Source organism: Gossypium hirsutum, chromosome A06, assembly GCF_007990345.1.
Source record: "Gossypium hirsutum isolate 1008001.06 chromosome A06, Gossypium_hirsutum_v2.1, whole genome shotgun sequence".
Classification (NCBI taxonomy): domain Eukaryota; kingdom Viridiplantae; phylum Streptophyta; class Magnoliopsida; order Malvales; family Malvaceae; genus Gossypium; species Gossypium hirsutum.
Genome location: NC_053429.1, coordinates 61,276,956 through 61,289,321, shown reverse-complemented (window position 1 = coordinate 61,289,321; position 12,366 = coordinate 61,276,956). Strand labels below are relative to the sequence as shown.

General features: G+C 33.0%; 1 long non-coding RNA gene across 1 annotated transcript; it reads left to right on the top strand.

The window, feature by feature from the left end:
• Window positions 1-8,048: 8,048 nt before the first annotated feature.
• LOC107963384 (uncharacterized) lies at window positions 8,049-9,765 on the top strand. Its single transcript, XR_001701890.2, has 3 exons — window positions 8,049-8,141; window positions 8,613-8,697; window positions 9,506-9,765. It is a non-coding gene; the product is annotated as an uncharacterized lncRNA (long non-coding RNA).
• Window positions 9,766-12,366: the final 2,601 nt, after the last annotated feature.

Genomic DNA, 12,366 nt, shown 5'->3' with positions numbered 1-12,366 from the left:
TATCCCCCACTTAAGACATTTTATCCTTGAAATGTTCTTCATCAAAGAGTTGAGGATATTTTTGTTTCATTAATTCTTTTGTTTCTCAATTAGCTTCGTTGGTCATGTGAGTTTGCCACAACACTTTGACTAAGGGAATTCTCTTACTTCGCGAGCCACAATCTTTATTGGTTCTTCCTCATAAGTCAAGTCAGGTCTTAGTTCTATTCCATCTATTGCCACCACATTAGATGGGTCTGTGCGATATCTCCTTATTAGAGAGACATGGAACACATAACGGATCTTATCTAGTTTACATAGAAACTTGAGTCGATATGCTACAGGGTTAATTCTTTCTACCACTTCATAGGGGATAATGAACCTTAGGCTTAGCTTTCCTTTACACCCAAACCTTAGGACTTTCTTCCATGGTGATACTTTAAGAAACACATGCTCGCCCACTTGATACTCAACATCTCACCATTTCAAGTCAGCATAAGACTCTTGTTTATCTAAAGCAGTCTTAAGTCTTTCACATATTAACTTTATCTTGTCTTCAATTTTGCAAACCAACTCAGGTCCAACGATTCGCTTCTCATCCAACTTAGCCCAACAAAGAGGTGTTCGACACCTTCTTCTATACAATGTTTCAAAAGGCGTCATCTGAATACTTGCTTGGTAACTATTGTTATAGGTGAACTCTACTAAGATAAATAATTGTCACTCCCTATATTTTATTTATTTATTTGCGTTAGTTCATGACAAATGGGATTAAATAGCCTAGTAGTTAAGTGTATGAATTTATTCCAAGTGGTCCTAAGTTCAAGTCCCCATAATCTTACCTTTTTAATTAAAATTTTGACAACTTAGGCTAGTGTGAACACCCTTTCCGTCCGACCCAAATCTTGCCATACTTGGGAAGATTCTTTCCTTGATTACATGGTCAACATTCTCCTTTTTCTCTCCTTTCCACTCCCATGATCCCTTTTCCATGCCTTTGTTCCCTTAACATACCAAATTTCCTACTTTACCTTACATTGGCCAGCCATGTACCTAGACATATCCATTTCACTTTTTATTTTTAGTTTTTTTTTTCTCTCCTTCCCTCTTTTTTCCATCCACCACCTTGCTCCTCCCATTTTCTCTTTTTTTTTCTTCCATTTCACCACCTAAGTCACCATTTTCTTCTCATTTCTCTTCCACTCCACCATTACATAAGGTCGTCGCACCTCTGCCTCACCACCATCTCTCCTTCGTTGTCGCTGCGCTGCCACCGCCAACCACCATTGAAAATTCTCGATTTTCTTCTTTTCTCCTTTGTTCGTAATTGATTTCTTTAACCTCTCAATTCTAATTTTGTTCATAAAAATATTATCTAACACTCTATTTTTTATTTCTAACTTTTATTTTTATAATATGATTTTCTCCATTTAGTGACGAATCCTCCTCTATAATCAATATTTCGTGGGAAGAGTTGAGTCATTTTCCTCCATAACTGCGTAAGTATTGTCGGCCCTCTATTCTTGTTACACTCTCGTATATTATATACATGCACACTCGATTAAGACAACTCTAACCATTTCAATTTATGTGTTTCACTGAAGTGCAAATCAAAGATCCTAGATTCATGCCCCCACTTGTAGAAGTGTCTGAATAAGTTGAAGGATTACGTAAGTATCTCACCAAATCAAATAATTGAAGGATTATTTATTTTAGTTACCCATTCTAATACATGTGAATGGTTTTAACCTTAAAGGCTTGAGAATCAAACTCTCTCGTTAGAAGTTAGAATCAAGATCATTGCGAACAGAATTGCAAAGGTGTGGGGATTTATTTTTGTTAACAATGGTTGATACCATATTTTATCAAGATAAAGATATTTCTTCAAATAATTAATTAATGTTTAAATAATTATCTGAAAAGTGATATTGGGAAAATACTTTAAGTGTTCGTATGGATTGATAAAAATCCATTAAAGGAGGATTTCAAGTAAGTGTTTCCAAAACTTGAGATTTGTGATGAAATATTGCTTTGTGTGATTTTTCTGTTAAAAATATTTATGTGTGATTTCCTTACACTCATGACATGTGATATATGGCGATTTGGATAATACATACATTGTAAACATGTTATTGTTACATTGATATTCTGATTCGTGTGTGATTATGAATATTTTGATTATGATTTACATGTTAAGCACCTACTTTTCTGCCTATGATTCGCATGTTAAGCATGTCATAATTCTGATTCTAATTCACATGTTAAGCATGCCATTGTGTTAAATCGAAAATAAATTTGATTCCCATATAAAGCATGCCTACTGTAAAGTTTGTTCTGTATGCCATATCACATGCATGGGGTCGGGATAATGTGTATAGAGGAAGTATCTGGCAGTAAATCTGTAATTTCTAGTGGCTTGACCACAATATTCTGCATTTGGCAGTATATCTGTGATTATTTGGTGGCTCGACCATAATATTCTGTTTTGGCAGTTCAACTGCACCATCTGATGGCTTGTCCACAATATTGATATGTTACTAGATGGACGAGTTCTAAAGAACTCATTATGGTGTGTAGCAGAGATGGGTAGGATCTATTTTCTGAAATATATGCACTGATTTTGAAAAAAAAGGTTGCATGGACATCGTCATTATGCATTCTGATAAATGTGATTTTGTAAACTGAATATTATAAGAATATGATTTGCTTAAACTGATAATATTATGTGCTAATTTATGTTATTATGAATTGCAACCCACACTGGGCTTTTTAAGCTCACCCCTTTTTGTTCTGACCTTTTAGATAATAATCGAGGTTAGGATGGTTACGACTTTTGGAGGTACTCTCAGACATTTTCAGAAAAACTTATTTATCTGGTACTTGATATACTTTGGGATGTGTTTTTATTTTTGTGGACTTTGGCTTGGGACTTTTGTTTGGACTTTGGTTTTTGGGTGGTTTTTACATGATTTACATTTTTAAACTATCACTTAAGAAGATTTACGTAAATGATAAATTAAAATGGATTTTTCACAATAATGTTAAATTCATCTCGACGATAATGTTTTCGAACATAATATTTCGATTTCAAAACTCGACACTACTTACCCAACAACTTATTATTTTACGAAATACATATATATATTAAACCTACATTTTCAAAATGTCCAAAACGTGTTTCAGTATGTTAATTTTCGTTACAACGTTTACTTTGAAATGATGTTTTCTACAAACTATCAATACTAAAGTTTTCTAATTTAGAATATTTTAAAAAATATTTCAAAAGTAAATTATAGACGATATTTGGCTTTTCTTAAAGTGAAATGAAATGATGTTTTAAAACTAAAGATGATTATTAAGGAAAAAGTGAAAATGATTTTCTGTACTAATAACACTTCCAATGTGATCTTCAAGATTCGGTCATAACGTCTAGGTCGGGTTTAAGAGGTTACAATAATATTCCCAACTTCTTACAAACTCCAAAACACAGCTTCATAGCATGTCATCTAGCACTTGTATCACTCTCTCAGATTGGCCATCTGCTTGAGGATGATAAGCTGTACTAAAATTTAGCTTCCAAACCAAAGCTTCTTGCAAACTCTTCTAGAATCTCAAAGTAAATCAATGATCTTCATTAGAAGTAATGGAAACCGGCGTACCATGAAATCGTACTATTCCAGCAACATAAATCCCTACTAGCCTTTGCAAAGTATAATTTGTGCGACCAATTAAGAAATGTGCACTCTTGGTGAGACGATCCAGAATCACCCAAATAGCATCCTTCTTGGTCATGGTCAGAGGTAATCCCGTCACAAAATCCATGATGATCATTTCCCACCTCTACTCTCGAATCGTAAGTGGTGGTAACAATCCTGAAGAAAGTTGATGCTCTGCTTTGACTTTTCAACAAACAAAACATTTCGCCAAAAATTCTGTAACAGCTTACTTCAAACCAATGCACTAATACAATTCACGGAAGTCATGGTATATCTTGTTATTGTCTAGGTGCATCACCTAAGGACTATTGTGCGCCTCTTCAAGAATCATCTATCGAAGCTCTTCATCTCTAGGCACACATAACCTTCTATAGAAGTAAAGTATCCCTTCATTGTTAAGTGTCAAATCACCTTGCACTCATTACTCCACTTGGGGAACCCTTTTTTCCAACTCTTCATCAAAAACTTGGTTCGCCTTAATTGCTATGACAATGTTGGTTTCACTTACAATTTCACGAGCAGTCATCTATCATTTGTCACACTTAGTTGCATGAACATAGCTTACAACTCAGTTACTGACTTCCTGCTTAACACATCAGCTACCATATTTCCTTTGTTAGGGTGATACTCTATCACACAATCATATCCCTTCAAAACCTCTATTCACCTTCTCTGTTGTAGATTCAACTCCTTCTACGTAAGCTAGTAGTTGAGACTTTTGTGGTTTGTGTAAATGGTACATCTTTCTCCATATAAGTGTGTCACCAAATCTTGAGTGCAAACACCACTGCTGCTAGCTCCAAGTCGTGGTTTGGGTAGTTACACACATAAACCTTCAGTTGCCTAGAAGCATAAACTATAACATCTCCTTCTTGCATCAGCACATATCCAAGCCCCGTATGAGAGGCATCATTGTAAATCACAAACTCCTTTCCTAGTTCTGTTTGGATCAACACAAGTGCTTTAGTGAGGATCTCTTTAAGCTTGTCGAAGCTCTGCTATCTTTTTTATGTCCATGCAAACTCCTCTTTCTTCTAGAGCAACTTTGTTAAGGGTGCTGCAATAGTGGTGAATCCCTCAACAAACCTATTATAGTACAATGCGAACCTTAAAAAGCTTCGCACTCAATTACACTCTTTGGCGATCTCCACTCTACAATGGCTTCAATTTTCTTTTGGTCTATGCAAACCCCTTCAACACAAATGATGTGCCCCAAAAATTTCACTTCTTTTAGCCAAAACTCGCACTTGTTGTACTTCGCGAACAACTGCTTCTCTCATAGAATTTACAACACAGTTCTCAGATGGGTGTCGTGCTCTTTCTCAATTCACAAATATACAAGAATGTCATCAATGAACACCACCATACAGTGGTCTAGATATTCATGGAACACTCGATTCATCAGGTCCATAAAAGCAGTAGGTGTATTTTTCAAACCAAAAAGAATCATAAAAAACTCGTAATGCCCATACCTTATTCTGAAAGTTGTCTTCAACATATCAGACTCCTTCACCTTGAGTTGGTAGCAACCAAATTGCAAATCAATCTTTGAAAACACAATGGCACCTCACAGTAGGTTAAACAAATCATTGATTATTGGCAATGGGTACTTAGTTTTAATAGTTAACTTATTTAACTGTCTGTAGTCGATGCCCATCCTCATGCTACCATATTTCTTCTTCACAAAAAACACTAGCAAACCCCAAGGTGATATGCTCAGTCGAATGAAGCCTTTATCAAACAGCTCTTGAAGATGTATCTTCAACTCCTTAAGCTCTTTAAGTGCCATGTAGTACAGCATAATCAAAATTGGCATACTACCAAGGTACAACTCAATGGTGAAGTCCACTTTGTGGGCTGGAGGTAACCTAGGTAACTCATCAGGAAACACATCAAGAAATTCTTGCATAGTTCGCATCTCAAGAACACCTTTTGTCACATCCTGTGAACCCATCAAAAAAGCGAGATAGGCTTCACAGCCTTTACCCAGCATCTTTTCTACCTTCATTGCTAAGACTAAATTAGTCATAAACTGAGCTCGCTCACCAACCACCACAACTACCTGGCCTTCACTACTTTGTAAGGTAACTCTTTTCAACTTGAAGTCAATTTTGGCTTTATGCACAGTCAACCAGTACATTCCCAAAATCACTTCGAACCCATAGAATGGCAATCCCATCAAGTTCGCATTGGATACTTGACATTGAATTATTAGTTGACACTTGACCAACACTGTAATGCCTTTTGCTTAACCCGATGAACCAGATCCGAGTGTTGGGTGTTATGTACTATAACAAATGTAACTTAAACTTTTTTCCTGTGTACAAGTTCTATCTATGAATATGAAAAAGTCACTTATGGGTGTACATTGTATGATTACATTTACAGTTCATGATAATAAAATTTCATCGATTTCTCTATTTTATCTCTCAGTCTACTGTAAACTCATTAGAACATTGTTTAAACAACTTATGTTCTATCTTGAACTTACCATTTAACTTCCTTTCTTTGAATAATAGCTCATCGTGCCACTTTCTTTTGGCTTAACCCTAGCATTGTTCCTCTTGGCCTATACTTCTTTGCAACTTGAAACATGAAATAACCTTTGTAAGTTCATAAGAACTTAGTGAGTTAAACCTTTAATACATGATTCATTATATCAAAGCATGACAGATGATTCGCTTGTCCTTTATTTGTCCTTTGACTTTTCCTTATCCCTTATGGTGGTTACTTCACTAAGATTTCCCCTTAAGCAAACTGTAATTACTCTTTTCTATTTTAGACCTTTATCTTCCTCTCAAGGTCCTTAGTGACTTATCTTCCTTTCATATTCATTAAGCTTTCACTCTATTAGGCTCCAAATTCGATGTCCAAACTCAAATGGTCATTTCTTTCCTCTGAGCGTACTATACTCAAATCTTATATTTACATAGTTCTTCACCATTTTGTTTACCTTAACAGACATAAAATCTTATTTCATACTTACTGACTTTTCCATGAACTTTGGGTAAGGTAGACTATGCCCATTACTTAACATAGAGTTCGTCTAGATCTTCCTTACTTCAAAAGGTTATCTATACATGCCTATAACACATATCCCGGATTCGCCACCTATTTTGGCACACCCTAGATTCACTGTTCCTTTATTGTTAATATATGGGGTTCACCATTTCATTTACATACAGTGTCTTTCTTTTAGAGTTCATTGAATAATTAGTTTCTTCTACTTGTTCATACATCGTCTCTTACACTTACCTTACCTTCAGAGTCATATCATTACTTTTCCTTCAGAGAAACGTTCATGTCATTCTTTCCTAATTCTTACACGCCACTCATTCAAAATTTATCGTGAAGGTATTCCTTTATTTACATATCCACAAAGGCTTCTTTTGTATTTGCCACAAAGAGCTCACACAAAAGTTTATGAAAACACAATTTATAAAACTGTACTATAAAAACATCTTTTAAAGCATAGGCTCACTTAGGAGCATACATAAAACATATCTTTGAAATCATAGCTTAAAAACATATCTTGAAAATAGAATCTTAGAACTTGAAAATAGGGTTTCATCGAAAACTTACTTTTGGAACTTAGTTTAAAAGCAAAGTTCTTGAAAACCATCACAGTTTGCACACAAGATACGAACCTTAAAACATTCATAACAAAAAACATGATAGTGTACATACTTCTGATGAATCCTAGATATCTCACTAAAAAACATGATAGTTTAGCATGTTTTTGATGAATCCCCGATCAATCACCAAAAAACTAAGAATTAAACAAGCTTAGCTTTGCCTTTATCCTTACTGGTATATGGTTCGAATGGTTCGCAATAAACACACAGAGATTACTTAAACAGACAAAATGTAACAGCCCGATTTAGACCCTAATTGAAACGGTGGTTTTGGGACCACGAATCCGAGTCAGAAAAATATTTTAAAATTATTTTTTGTGTTTATTTTGTGTGAATTTATATCTGTGAAATTTTCGTGATTTAATTTTGTCGTTTAGGTATCCGATTTAAAAACAATGACTTAAATTCGTAAATTGAAAATTTGGCTAGTTCTAATAGCACGAACTAAATTGGGGTTGGCTTCTTAAGTGGAAGCATTTTATATGCAAAAAGTCCATTTTCTTTTATTGTATGTATATATGCTAGTGTACGGCATTAAATATATACATACATATATTGATAAAACATATAATAAAATATTTGAAAGTTAAGCATGCGTAAGTAGGGTGGACGATTATGTCCTTATTATATAAGTATGGGTTCTAAATTCATTAATGGCAAAATAGGAAACCAATAATTTGAGTTATTATAATGATATAAAACATATCATAAAACTTTCATTCATATTTTTTTCTCTTCATTGCAGAACATAAAACAAAGAAAAGAAGAAAACATAAAGCTAGGGTTCGTACACTTCCAAACTTAATTCAAGGTAAGTCCTAGCTCGGTTTTTTATAGTTTTTACGTTTTTGAGATCGTTGCTTTGAGTACTACAAAACTCATGCTTGAATTTTTGATTTTGGTGAATATTTTGCGTTATGCCATTGAGGAGAGCTTGTGATTTTTGTTGGTTGTTGATGAATTATGAAAGATAAAGGTTGGGTTTACATATGTTGTATTGGAATTTTTGATAATTTTGAGTAATTAGGACTTAATAGCAAAAATAAAAATCTAAGAGACTAAAATGTGAAATTGGTGAAACATATAGACTTATATGTGTTCTAGGAGTATTCGGCCTAAGCAAGATATTGTTAAATTTTGCTTATTTTGTGTTTTGTGCAATAGGGATTAAATTGAAAAAAATGTAAATGTCAGGGATAAAATGGTAATTTACCCATTTGTGTGTTTTTGGACTAAATTGAATGAGAACATGCGTGAATGAGCTTAATTTGAATGTGTTTAGATCAAGAACCAAGAAAATCGAAGTTGGACCGGGGAAAAACGAAGGTGGTCGACTAGCCGTTCCGTTTCGTTTTATATCGTCCGAGGTAATAAGTATAATTGTACTGTTATATAAGTAATTAAACGTAAAATTTATATGCTGGTTTGAGAAATATAAAATTTATATGTAAAACTGATTTGATGAAATTTAACATCAAGTGTACGAGAAATAAAGTGACGACACAAGTGTGCGATACGTCACAAGACTTTAGCACTAAGTGTGCGATGATATTAATGTAACGGCACTAAGTGTGCAATACGTTACTGATATATGGCACTGGGTGTGTGAGGTTGACGATTTTTTTTTAGTATATTGATTCATAAATATTTAATTAGACTAGAAGAAGTCGAATACGTGACAATTGAATCTCTATGAAATAAGGTAAGTTGGTTATCAAGACATGAGGTGAGCTTCGAAGATGACATATGAAAATTATGTGTATACGAGAGGAAGGTTACATTCGGCCTAATGGAAATTATTTGATAGCATGAAGTGAAATTATGATTGAATAACGATTGAGCTACTAGGGCTTAAAATATGATTATATGTACAACGAAATGAGATTTATGAATGTGTTCAGGTAAGGGAGTATATACGGCCATGTGTATGATAATAATATTGTAAGTGGGAAATATATATATGATGTTATAAGTTGGGCATTCGGTCAAAGGGAATTAGATACATGGGCAGTACATGATTATAAATTCTTTTCAATAGCCAAATTATTTACTTGAGTGTAATATTATATTTTGATCTCTACTAATGATAATTAATTGTCATAGTATTGAATATTTACTTGTGACTTACTAAGCCGAATTAGCTTACTCTGTGTGTTTATTTATTTTGTTTTATAGATTTTTGGAAGTTAAGTTGTAAGTTTGAGGAACGGTCAGCAAGATCATCACACTATCAACTATTTTAGTATCTTATAAATTGATCTAGGAATATGGCATGTATAAATTAGCTTTTTTTTTTTTTTGGATTGGATTATTTAGAAGGGTAAATGTATAATGGCCATGCAACACTGGCCTAATATTTATACCTAGCTTTGTTTTGTGGAATTATAATAAGAATTTCCTTTTTAGACTATAAAGTAATGAGTTATGGTCGGTCATGAATTATATTATGCATTATAATATGTGGTTGATTGATGATCTTGGTTGAAATACAAATGACTCATTTAGTTATATATTTATATATAGGTATATACGTTTGGGCATTCGGCTAAAGATTCATAATGCATGATAAATAAGCTAAGATATGTTATGTATATCCTAAGTCAAATTAGGACTTATGTGCACTCATAAATTGATGCCCACGTGTAATTTCATGCTATAATATTTATGTATGCCATTCGGTCATATCATATTAGTTAAATTTATACATATTATTCAAATGCAATATGAGTTTTTATGCTTCGTATATCATGCATATATGTACTTGCGAAAACATGTCAGGCCTAGATATGCTGGTCATGATTTATGCATGTATATCAAGATTTATGTATTTATTATTTGCTATAAAAATGCGATTATAGTGAATAGGGCTGATGAATTATTGAATAAATGACAGAACCTTGGTAGATTGAGTTGATGTTTTTCAGATTAAGTCAATGTAGCTATTACATATATTTTTTTTTATTAGTTTAGCTTGCAGTGTCCATGATTTATAAAGCAGCTCATGGTCGAATAGTGACATTTGTTCTTTGCATAATTAGATAAGCATAACTTAATTAAGATGAATGAACAGTCAACGAAAAATCCTTATGATTTTGACTTGTTTAATACGGATTAAATTGTGGACTAAACGAACGAAATTAATAATTTCATTATTAACAATTCATGACTGATTAATAACAGTGACATGCTGTCCTTAATATTAATGTTTTGTCTGATAAAAGTTTCTAAGGGATTTTTAATGTTCACGTCACAATTGAACTAGCATACATAAACAGAGCATCTTTATTTGTTAGTAATCATATGTTTTGTCCGTTAATACTTGGATAGGTTTAAGTCATTCTGACAGGATGGGTTTTACTTTTGGTAAGAGCATTGTAAACACTCCAAAAATTTTATAGTATTGATTATTCGATTCTAATTATATAATCTTGTGATTAAGTATTGAACACATGAGGTAGCGATTACGTGAAGTTGAGTATCGACCGTTAATGCCTCGTAAACCACTCCGGTGACGGATCTAGGTTAGTGGTGTTACACAAAACTTACAGAATTCACATATGTAAGTGAACCTAGCTTTCTAGACAATCAAACCTAACAGGACAAAGACTTACCTTGGGTGCTACAAACTTGACTCAAAATAAAGACTTGACGGCAAAATATTCAATGAGAGGAATTCTCATGAATTAAGGGTCGTATTTATAGACCTTGGAAATATTAGGATACCTTACCTAACTTAGGAAAGGTGTTACTTGTACGTAAAGTGTCCCTAAATACACCAAATCTTTATTTCCTAATTCGAGTCTGACTCAATCTTTGACTGGCGAACCCCCAGTTTGCAACTCAACTCGCGAACAACAGTTCACAACTTACCTGGTGAACCCTAGCTCGCCATACACTTTGGCAAACCCTCTTACTGTGTCTTTTGGTGTATACAACAATGCTGAAACACTTGGAAAACTTCTTGCTGATATTCTTTTGGTGAACTCCCCAATTCATCGAAGTACTAGCAAATACTTACTTGCAATGCCAAATATTCCAGGACTGTTCTCAGGATGTTATATTTGTTATAGGAAAATTCAACTAACGGCAAGTGCTCCTCCCAACTTCCCCCCGAGACTCAATTACACAACTCCTTAACATATCCTCCTAAACCTAAATAACCCACACGGGATGAAATGTTGTACTGAAATCCAAACAAAATATAGACCTAAAATTTTGTCCAAGTCCACCCATAGTTGTAATGAGCTAACGCAAACTCATTTTAGGTCCACTCATATTATTTTTAAAAAAATAAAAAATATATTTATATTATTTTTCATTTAATATTTAATAATTTTATTTATTAAAATTTTTAAATATAGTCATCTTAACATTTTTAATGTTTACATTATATTAATTTTATATGTTATAAATTACATAACATATAAAAATAATATAATATAAAATATTACAAACTTAAAAATACACTTGACTTGAGTCTTAAATCTTCAAGCTAAAGTCTATCTTATATTTAAACAATTTTTTTTACTCAACCCTTTTAATATAATATTTCAATATAAAGCTTCTCAAATTTTTGGATAAACATTCTAATATTTAAAATAATATAAAAAAACTACAGACTTAAAAACGAGCCCAACATTATCATCAAAATTTCTGACAATTTGCATTAGAATTTCAATAAAGAACTGATAGCTGCTTAGTTTTATATATATATATATATATACACATATATACTATGCAGATTTGCAGACTTCAAAGAACTCGAAAGTATGGGGGAAAAGGGTAATAAGAAGAGAAGGGAGACTAAATTTTAGATGGTTGATCTTGTATCTGAAATATAACTCTTCCCTATATGTCAGTTATTTTAAATACAACTAGATAAATAATTATTTATTTATATAATCTATAATGCGAAAGAGAAGGTACATACTAAATATTTTAATTTAATGTTTTAGAATATTTTGAAGTAAATTTTATAATTTACTTTACAAATTGAGAGAAGGAAAAATAATTGATAAAACTTAAGCCTTAAACCT